General features: G+C 44.0%; 1 long non-coding RNA gene across 1 annotated transcript in view; it reads right to left on the bottom strand.

The window, feature by feature from the left end:
• The window catches only part of LOC138835126 (uncharacterized), a 29,443-nt gene extending 21,329 nt beyond the window's left edge, over positions 1-8,114 (bottom strand). The window contains exon 1 of the long non-coding RNA XR_011374456.1: positions 7,993-8,114. This is a non-coding gene — a long non-coding RNA (uncharacterized lncRNA). The remainder of the gene's footprint in view (positions 1-7,992) is intronic.
• Positions 8,115-11,117: the final 3,003 nt, after the last annotated feature.

Consider the following 11,117-nt stretch of genomic DNA (forward strand, 5'->3'; position numbering starts at 1 on the left):
AGAATGAGAATGAGAACATATCGATGTACCTGGCATTCTCCTTTTAGGATATTTATTCTCTCAGGCTCCCAGAATGGGATGGTAATGTTCATCTACATTGAGTGAAGATCTATCCACACTGTTAATCCTCCTTGCAATAACACAATGTAACCCAAGGAGTGCTTTCCTAATCTCCTAGCTACTTCTTAATCCACTCATGCTAATAATACTCAACATATCCATCACAAGTCCACCTTTATTAACCTGGAACCCAAATAGTTCTTCATAACCCTAAGATTCCACCTTTGCTCTTGTAGGTTTTTGTCCATCCATTTCCCAGAATTCCCCATGGCTGTAAACAATCGAAAAGTCTTCAAAATTTTAAGACTAAATTTTCTTATGCGATTCTAGGAAAACTCTTAGGCATGAGTCACTATGAAGTGAAAAACAACTCATATACACTAGAGGGAAAATGGCACAGATTATAGATTTCCACTCAATCAGAAAGGAAAATTCCCACCTTATGGTATTTTTACTTGCAGGCCACAGGACATTTACCTTTTTTTTTTTCAGTCGTGGGGCCTGAACTCTGGGCCTGGGCAATGTCCTCAGATCTTCAGCTCAAGGCTAGCAGTCTACCACTTGAACCACAGCTTCACTTCTGGCTTTTTCTGCTTATATAGTGCTGAGAAATCAAACCCAGGGCCTCATGCATGCAAAGCAAGCACTGTACCACTGAGCCACCTTCCCAGCCTCAGGCATTCTCCTTAACAGGCATTTCATATTCCTGACATGACCAATACCCTGAGGGCTCCACTACAGGTTAGATTTCATCCTCACAGCATCACACATCACCCTCTGAGGAGCAGCCTTTGGGGATTTCATCCAGGACACATGGACTCTTTTTTTGTTTGTTTGTTTGTTTGTTTGTTTTCTTGGAGATGGGGACAACACTTTTCTGCCTTGGTAGGCATTGATCCAGCTCCCAGTAATATGATAAGGTGGGATTACAAGCATGTGCCACTGCTGCCAAGCTCTCAAATTCTTCTCAAAACCACTACTTTCTAGGGTGTTTTTTGTTCAATTTAATTTATAAATTTATTTTTTATTTGTTGCAGTTTAAAAAACTGTATTATACTACACACTCTATTAGTAAATGCACCAGATTTCATTTTCTCAAATGGTGAATGGAGTGCAAGATGGTCATCGCATGTTTCTTCATTACGAAGCACAGGATCTGATTGAGGGATGGCTTTAGTGTATTGTGTATTCCTACTGAGTAACCACAGAAGTGTGGAAGCCTACCATTGTCCTGTCATCAGATGTCAGAGGAAGGTCCACTTTAGATTGGAAGTAAATGTTTCAAGATAGTTCTCTCTGCTCTTATCCACTTCTGCTGCTATAATAGTGTACCAGGATGGTTATCAAGCAGGAAGAGAAAAGATATTGCAAAGGAAACTGCTTTTAAAGTCCACTTCTAGGCACACCGATTTTCATTCCATGGAGCCTGTCATCTTTCTTAAATCTGGGTCCTACAAGGTACCACCTACATGTATTTTTAAATGTTTGTCTACAAATGCTTTTTCCAGGGTGTTACAAGTTAACATTATGTGCAAAGTGCACATAATTGCTCTCATGAAATAGCCTCTATTATACACCAAGAGTTGTGCATTAGTAACCTCTAATGCATTTCTTAGCCTTTTCTAGTTGACAATTGATAGTAACCACAACCATGGCATAGTGGGTCACACCTGTAAACCTAGGAAGTAGATTTGTGGTTTGAAGCCATCCTGGGCAAAAACTTTGTGAGACACCAACTCATCCATATCAAATGAGTGCCACTTTCAGCTTTTTCTGCTTATGTGGTTTGTGCTGAGGAATCGAATCTAGGGCTTCATGCATGCAAGTCAAGCACTTACCACTGAGCCACCTTCCCCACCGAGTTTAATTTAATTTTTAATTTCCAAAATAGCTCCAGAAGCCGGGCGCTGTTGGCTCACGCCTGTAATCCTAGCTACTCAGGAGGCTGAGATCTGAGGATCGCGGTTCAAAGCCAGCCCGGGCAGGAGAGAACGTGAGACTCCTATCTCCAATAAACCACCAGAAAACCGGAAGTGGCGCTGTAGCTCAAGTGGTAAGCATTCGCCTTGAGCTGAAGAACTGATGGACAGCGCCCAGGCCCAGAGTTCAAGCCCCACGACCAACAAAAAAAAAAAAAAACCAAAATAGCTCCAGAAGTGGAGCTATGGATCCAATGGCAGAATGCTACTCCTCAACCAAAAGAGCTCAGGGACACAGCTTATTAAGTAAAAAATAAAAAGTTTTCAGTTTCTTTAGAAACAGAGCAGAGTTTATAGAAAAATTAAATGCAATAAGTTGTTTTTCTGAAAGCAGACAGTCAGGATGAATTTGCTCCTTCTCCTCTGACTCCATCTCAGCTAAAATCTTGACTAAGACAATAAGGACTAACCTCTAACAAAAGTTTTATGCCCATGGTTCTGTAATGCTAGCTGCTGAGATCTGAGCACCATGGTTCAAATTCAGCCCAGGAAAGTCCATGAGGCTGGTACCTCCAATTAATCACCAAAATGCAGAAAGTGATGTTGTGACTCAAGTGGCAGAGCACTATCCTTGAACCAAATTGCTCAGGGACAGTGCCCAGCCCCGAGTTTCATCACTATGATCAGTAAATAAAACATAGAGAATATAGGGAATTATACAAAAAGCCAGATTCTACCAAATAAGTAAAGAAGAGATGAACTCCCTGTCCTGCTGCCCAGAAGCTAGAAACTGCAGTGTTCCCAGGCAGGATGCACATGTGCACACCTTTGATTGCATAGTTACAATAGCAGAGCATGAGGTATTCTAACTCCTGAAAAATGCCTTTGGCTTGGCCTTTAGCTGGTTGTTTTGCAGTTGGAATCTCCTAGACTTTTCTGCCTAGGCTGCTTTTGAACTGTTATTCTCCAGCTCTCAGCATGCTCACTAAATAAGATGACAGCATGATCCATCGTGGGATGACACATTGCTGAGGTACTTCTTTGAAACAATGGAGATGAAAATCCCCATAAACGATTGTAGTTTACTGTGCAATATTGAGTGGTGGTTAGTCTGTTCAGGCAGGTGTACAACAGCCATCAGCAGCTCTGAGCTCAGCACTTCTGGTGTTCAGCACTGAGCATTTTTTAATTGGGCTATCCCTTTATATTATTGCAAGTGTTCTTTATTTTATGTTCAAGAATCTTATAACAAACAAGACTTGAAAATAATGTTTTCTGTTTTCCATTCTGGTGTGGGTTGAGGAGGGAGGGAGAGGAAAGGATAGAGAAGGGAGGTGGCCTGAGAAGGCAGTGGGGACTGGCAGGGCATCGGGGCCTGAGCTGGTTCCCCAGTTCCTTCTGAATAAAGTGAGACTGCATTGTTGGACAGTCTGTAGGGACAGGACACACTAGTGGGAGTCCATAGTGGCTCTCTCCAGGACTGCAGTGTCCTGGTCCCTCCTGCCTGCTTTCAAGTGCCCTGGATGTGGCCCTCTCGTGGACCCTGGTAGGTGAATGTCCTTAGGTCGCCCCGCTGGCTGTCTGTTCCCAGATTTGCCATGATTAGCAGCTGCCCCTCCTCACTCTGGTTCCAAGCCCAGCACTATCTGCCTCCTACCAGCACCTCCCCACTCATGCCTCATGCCTGCAAGGCAAGCATTCTTCCACTGCTGACTCATTATTTTTTCTTGTTCAAAACACCATTGCTAGGAGGGATGAGTGACAATGTTGTCAGACACCTTGTATTTATATAGTGTCTTGTAGAATGGGAACTTCTTTGTATAATTACCTAAAGATAACAATAACAATAACAACAATAATAATAAATGTTTAAAAAACACCATTGCTTCTGTCCTGCACTGATAGAAAAATATCGTAGTTCCCTTACCTGCACCTCTGATAAATGATTTTTGTCAAGATTTCTGATTTACTAGAGACAGCTTACATTTGACCATTTATGTCAATCACACCACACCAACGTGACTCTCAGGTCAGTGAAGGAGCTCTGAGCCCAGCTTATCACCCCATCCAATTCTACTGACTTTAATCAAGTGCACTATTCCCTACCTGGTAACATTCCTAATGAACCTCATGATCATTTACAACATCCTTCTGGACTTCCTGGATATGAGAAGGCACTGGTCAGGTGAGTCCTAGGTCTGTGGGAGCAAAGTCTCCTGCTGAGCCCTGAATTCTGAGCTCTGGAAACTTGTTTGTTTGTTTGTTTGTCGGTCGTGGGGCTTGAACTCTGAGCCTGGGCGCTGTCCCTCAGTTCTTCAGCTCAAGGCGAGCACTCTACCACTTGAGCTACAGTGCCACTTCCAGTTTTCTGGTGGTTTATTGGAGATAGGAGTCTCACGGTCTCTCCTGCCTGGGCTGGCTTTGAACTGAGATCCTCAGATCTCAGCCTCCTGAGTAGCTAGGATTACAGGCGTGAGCCACCAGCGCCCGGCGGAAACTTGTTTGTTTAATGTAAGCCACTTTTGATTTATGAATTTTTCATTTTTCTATTTTTACAAAATAGAATTTTTGAAGCAAGTCTTGATTTATGAAGATAAGGTGGCATTTGCTATTAGTACAGAGAATAAATATAGTTAATGTAAACCTTCATCATAAAGGAAGGTAGTTGTTATTTGTGGGAGCTCTGGTAAGAATGTTTTTCCAGTCCCAAGTCTTGAAATCTGAGCCTAGGCACTGTCCCTGAGCCTCTTTGTGCTCAAGGGTAGCACTCTACCACTTGAGCCACATTGAAACACTTGAGCCACTACACAGTTTTTTCTGATTAGCTTATTGTAGATAAGTGACTCCTACCCAGGTTGGCTTAAAACTGCAATCCCCAGATCTCAGCTTCATGAGTATCAATAATTACAGATGTGAGTAACTGGCACCCAGCTGGTAATTGAATATTTTTAAAAATTGTATATTCCCAGAGACAGTCATGATGGTTTATTGCTTGCTGTTTTGGAGGTCTGAACTCACATTAGAGATACTGAGAACTCAGTAGTCTGTTTAGGAAACCTAATATATTGGCATCTGTCACATGATAGCTTGCTATTATTAAAGTTTCATCTTTGTGTTAGAGATGCTGAGATATGAAGATTAAGGGTGAAAGCCAGCCTAGGCAGGAAATCTGTGATACTCCAGAAACTTGCCCCAAACAAATCCAGAAGTGGAGGTGTGGATCCAGTGGCAGAGTGCAAAAAAAAAAAAGAAGCTCAAAGACAACACAGGCCCTGAATTCAAGCGTCAGTATTCAATACTCAGGACTGGGGCACACACACACATACACGCGCACACACACACACACACACACACACACACACACACACACACACACACACACACACTGGTCTCACACACACACACACACACACACACACTGGTCACACACAAACACACTGGTCATAGGTGGCTCCTGCCTGTAATCCTAACTCAGGATGTCGCAATCTGAGGATCGTGCTTCAAAGCCAGCCCCTGCAGGAAAGGCCGTGAGACTTTTGTCTCCAATAAACCACTAAGAAAACTGGAAATGGCAGTGTGGTTCAAGTGGTACAGCGTTAACCTTGAGCTAAAATTCTGAGGGACAGGGTCCAGGCCCAGAGTGTTTTTCCATGACCGACAAAAGAAAAAGAAAAAGAAAGAGCAAGAAATAAATAAAAAGAAAATGCAAAGATTTGGGGAAACAACAAAAACAACAACAAAACCCACAGGACTTCTATCTTGGGTAGAAAGCTGACCACCTAGGAAAACATACTAGTGAAATGTTGACCCTGACCACACACTAAGTCATGGATCTTGGAATAATAGCTGTTTCTAAGGAAAATAGGACCCTGCACAAAACCATGAACTACAGTGTAGTATATTCAGGAAGGATAATGTCAAGGAAAGTGGGGTAGACAAGTGAAGACAGGAAAGGTAGATGAATGTAGCCATGATAGTCAATGTGAATGTGTGAAAATGGAACTAGACAAACTGAGGTGATGGGGGCTGGGAAAGGGATGACAAGAATGATAAAACGGGTGACATCTATCACATGCATTGTACTCATGATCCCAAGTATGGAAATTAAAACCCTTTGTACATCAACTTCATAAAATACTATTAGTAAATGTAATGATACATTGCACTCACAAACTGATATGTTGAATTGAAGTTCTTTGTACAATTACTTAAGTATTTCTATAATAATAAATTCCTTATTAAGCTGGGCATTGGTGTTTCATGCCTGTAATGGTAGCTACTCTGTATGTTGAGCTCTGATGTTTCCGGTCTCACATTCTTCCTCTCTGCTTTGACAGTATAATATCATCATTATTTATGATCGCCTACTTTAGAAATCTTTTTTTTTTTTTTGGTCCTGGGGCTTGAACTCTGTGCTTAGGCACTGTCCTTGTGCTCTTCAGCTCAAGGTGAGCACTCTACCGCTTGAGCCACAGCACCACGTCCGGTTTTCTAGTGGTTTATTGGAGATCAAGAGTCTCACAGACTTTCCTGCCAGGGCTGGTTTGAACAGCGATCCTCAGATCTCAGTCTCCTGAGTAGCTAGGATTACAGGCATGAGCCACCGGTTCCTGGCTCACTGTAATAATCTTGAACACACATTTTACTCCGTGTTTTACAATGCGTAATAATATTCTCACATTGATAGCCTGTGAAGCTGCTGTGGGTTTGGTGTTATTCTTGTAGTGTAAAATAACTATACTCATTACCTGCAAAGCCTTAGTCTCTGACAATGCTGAAAATTATTCCCCCCAGAACCATATTCATCTCTATACCTTGATATTCCTAAAGTCACAGGAATGATCTGAATTAATTCAACCATTCATCACCTACTTATTAGCATGGAATGTCTGTTCATATGTACTCGCTATCATGAAAATTACTTTCACTACTTTTCATTTTTCTCTTTACCCCATTCTAACCCTATCACCCTGACTTTTCCTACATTAGTTCACCTCACCTATCCAAGCAGCAATTAACATACAGAAAACAGGTAAATACTAATTGTTTTTCAAGTCCTATCATTACAATGCATGCATGGAACTTATTTCATTTTAGGTTTTATGTGAAGCAAGCCTAATTGTGACTCTCCTAATCATTACCTGAAAAGGGAGTCTGACAGAACAACCTAGCATGTGCACGCTCCCAGAGCACTCTCTAGCAGGAAGCGGCGCTCACTACACCCTGGGCCCCATGATACCCACGCGCTGAGCGAGCCCTCTGGCGGGAAGCAGCGCTCACTGCACCCAGGCTCTGAGCACCGCAGTAGTTTCAGCTCCAGCCCGTGGAATGGCCTGGCCCTGGAGACCTGGGCTGCTCTCAGGACAGTCCTTCTCCACTAAGAGTCATCCTTATCATCCCTTAATAAAAGGGCAAAGGAGAGGAGGAGGGTGCAGTGGAAGGAGGTGGCCAGGAGGGACGTAGAAGCTGCGGGCACCGCGGTCTGGTGCGGGTGCGGTGGCCCAGCCCCTGCCTCCGATTTCATCTACGCAGCTTTTCCCATGATGGTTGAGATACCGAATCGGTTATTTCTTGAAAGATTGTCCCTGAGCCGCTCTGCTTCTCCCTGCCTTTCCCTCAACGAAGGCGGCTTGACAATGTGTGGGTGTCCAGCACACTTGGGGGCCGTTCCATCTCCTGATGTTGTTCGCTGTCCCGCTTTGCTGCTAGGTGCTGCGGTCCGAACCCTGGTTCCCATGACCTACGAACGCCCCCGGAGCCGGTCCACCCAGAGCCCCGGAAGGACCCAGTTCTCTGCCCGGCAGCTCCCCCTGCGGGTCCTGTCGACCACACCCTGCACCGGCCACTGACAACCCTGACTAGTGGACCGATTCCGGACCCTTACCTCCGGCAATGGGGGGGGGGGGGGGCGGAAGGGGGCAGGGCTGCGCATGTGCAGTGGGACTTACGGGGCAGTGGAGGATCCGCCACCTCCCACCAGGTGTTTCCATAAGGCATGGCGTGCTGGACTCACCGGATCCAGCTCCTGGGATGGTGCCACCAAGGCCTTGGCCAGAGTTGTGCCTGCTGCTCAGCGCTTCTGATTCTCTACCACAAGTTTAGACCAGGATCCGTGCCCAGACATGAGCCAGCCACGTTCACGACCCCGCTACCCCGAGCCCGAGCCCCGAGGCCACCCTTCCCCGTGAGCACCAGGCCGGGCTCCGCCCCCCGTGCCACCAGTGTGCAAGCGAGAGCACGATGGCGTGAGGCTTTATTCAGTACAGGTTCATGCAGCCTGCGGGAGCCGAGGCTTTTCAGCGAAACGGCTTCTCCTTGGGTCAGTAGATGCGGCTTGGTCGCACAGATTGGCTCACCAGGAATGCAAACCCAGATGTGAGGGAATGCAGGGCCCAATCACCATGGAGACCAGAACCTGCAGGCCTTACCATTGAATGGAATCCCTGGGCTTCAGGAACTAGTGTTGAAGGAAATACACAAAAGCCCCACCGGGGCCTCAGTTTATGTATAGCCAGCTTGTTAGTCATGCAGCATTTATACCACCTACTGAAGTTTGGAAAAATTGTAAGGTAATTTTTAATGTGATTCTGTGTTTCTGAGAAAATCTAAGCTTTTGTGGTGGTGGTGGTGGTGGTGCAATATAACTTCCTGGTAGATTTAAGTTTGGGATATATAGGAAATAAAAATTAGGTTGCCTAGTGCCCGGTCAGATAGTACATGTCATTCTTACGCTGACAAATAGATTCGTTTGTGGACAGGAACATGAAAGGGTACATGTTAAAATATGTATTTTTCATTAATCTGCATGTATTATGTAGAACATCAAAGCTGTTTTTAAAAGAGAGATTCGTGGATGTATTTGTGCTGTGCTTTCATTTCTTTGTAAATGAGGTAACGACTGATAATACACTTGTTGACCTTTTCACGCCTTCATATATATGTACACATATATAGAAACAGATGTCTGGTTTTTTGGTTTTCCAGTGTTTGGAAAGGAACTGATGGCAAAATTAATATTATACTTTGCCAGATAACCATGCAGACAGCAAGGTACAGAGAACAAAGAAAGGTTTATTGGTGGGGAAAGAGTGACTGCAAGACTCCTTCTCCCAAGGGAGGAATGAGAAGAAGCACCGGTTATTTTTTGGGGTGACCTATATAACCTAGGAGGTGTAGGAGGTGCTAGAAGGTGCTAGGAGGTGGAGACCCTGGTGTCCACGTGTGGGCCAGGGGCTTCATCATGTCAGACTAGGATTTATGCCTCCTATCCACCTAGTAGATAAGGGTCCTGCAACTGCCCAAATCTGAAGGTCACCCTAAGGGGTTCTTGTTGCCTTATATGGTGGTATTGGTCCCAGAGAAGTGCCATCCCAAGGTAAAGGGGGTTGGAAGTTGATTATGTACTGCCTTTACTATGTGGGCCTAGTGTTGCTTAGGAAGGGAGTATGTTAAGCTGTGGAGAAGGGAGGGAATGGACTAAAGCTATGGGAAGGGACTCATTTTGCTAACAGAAACTTAGATTATCTACTGATGAGCTATACCTCCACCTTAAAAACAATTATAATTGTAGACATCCCGTACTTCAAGGTCAACTTAAAGCATGAGTGGCAAAGCCAAACACAAACATGTCAATTAAATAAAAACAGATTTTGGTTTGCTTTGTTATAAGTCATGAACTACTAAGTATTGTATCACTATATTTAGAAATTCTTTACTATCTTATTGGCACTTTAAATTTATCTAAGTAGTCATTGATTTTGAAAATCACAGCATGCTTAGTAGGGGTCAATTAATGGTCCTGTTGAGGAGGTCATGTTGAGGAAAGACCCACAGCCTTTTCAGTGTGCTCTTGCAGTTGGTCCTTGAGAGGGCCAACTAGAGCCAGGAGAAGGCATGTAAGGCCCTTTCACCGTGAAAAGGAATGAGACAAAAGCAAGGTGGGATTCGGATTTCTCTACCTGTCTGTCTGCTTGTGACCTGATGACAGAGTCTGGACTACCATGGATCCTCTGGCCAGTTTTTTATTGCAAAGGCAATGAGTGAAGAAAAGTTATGTGATTTGAAGTTAAGAGGGATTTTGGGTCAGCCTTACTCAGCCTTATGTACTATTGTTGATCAGGTGTGATGTAATGGCGGGCTGACTTTTTCTCTTTTTTTCGGGGGGGGGGAGGCTGGTTGTGGGGCCTGAACTCTGGGCCTGGGCGCTGTCCCTCAGCTCTTCAGCTCAAGGCTAGCGCTCTACCACTTGAGCCACAGCGCCACTTCCGTCTTTTTTCATTTTGCTTATGTGGTGCTGAGGAATGGAACCCAGGGCCTCAGGCATGCAAGGCAAGCGCTCTACCACTGAGCCATCTTCCAAGCCCTTATTTGTTCTATTTATTTCTCTCCTTCCTCATCAATCCCCAAACCATATCTGTGGCAGTATTTGTTGTATATATTTTGATATCCTATTATTAGGTGTATACAGTTTGTGAGTATGTTTAACATGTCATTAGTATGTCTTTATCTCAAACCTAGGCATCATGCATGCATTACTAATGCTGTGCATTCAACGATGGCATATCTTCAACTTATAGTGTAATTCTTTCTCTGTTGGAAATGTACTGTATTTTCTAGTAATTCCTTTCCAGAACATGTTAAATGTTTATGCAAGAAGAGATAAGGTTAGAGAGATTTTCCTTATCCTTACCTTTCTCTCCATCTGTATTCTCAAGAGATAAAATTTCACGAAATCATATGACAATAAATTAATTTGAAATCATATGTCATCACTATGTGAAGATCATTGCTATTATTTAGGCATATTAAATGTCAGTTATTAGCTAAATGAAGTGGCTTTTCATACCTCAATCTATAACCCATATTGCCCCCTCTTTCCCTTTATTTCCTCCATTTCCTATTCTCTGTGAAGTGTGAGGGGAGGTTGGCTAAAGGGGAGAGGGAATTGCTTATTTTCCTGGCTCTGCTACCTAGCTTGGTACCAATACCACTGCTTTGAATAATCTGTGGAGAGTGTCAGGCAGCCCAGAAGACAAATCAAATCTTGGACTGAGTTCTGTGGTTCCACCTCTGTGGAACTCTGTTGCATTCCTACAGTGCACTGCCTTTTACCCCACCTTTGGACCGACAAGAATTCTC

Source organism: Dipodomys merriami, unplaced genomic scaffold (assembly GCF_024711535.1).
Source record: "Dipodomys merriami isolate MVZ:Mamm:240054 unplaced genomic scaffold, mDipMer1.0.p SCAF_23, whole genome shotgun sequence".
Taxonomy (NCBI): domain Eukaryota; kingdom Metazoa; phylum Chordata; class Mammalia; order Rodentia; family Heteromyidae; genus Dipodomys; species Dipodomys merriami.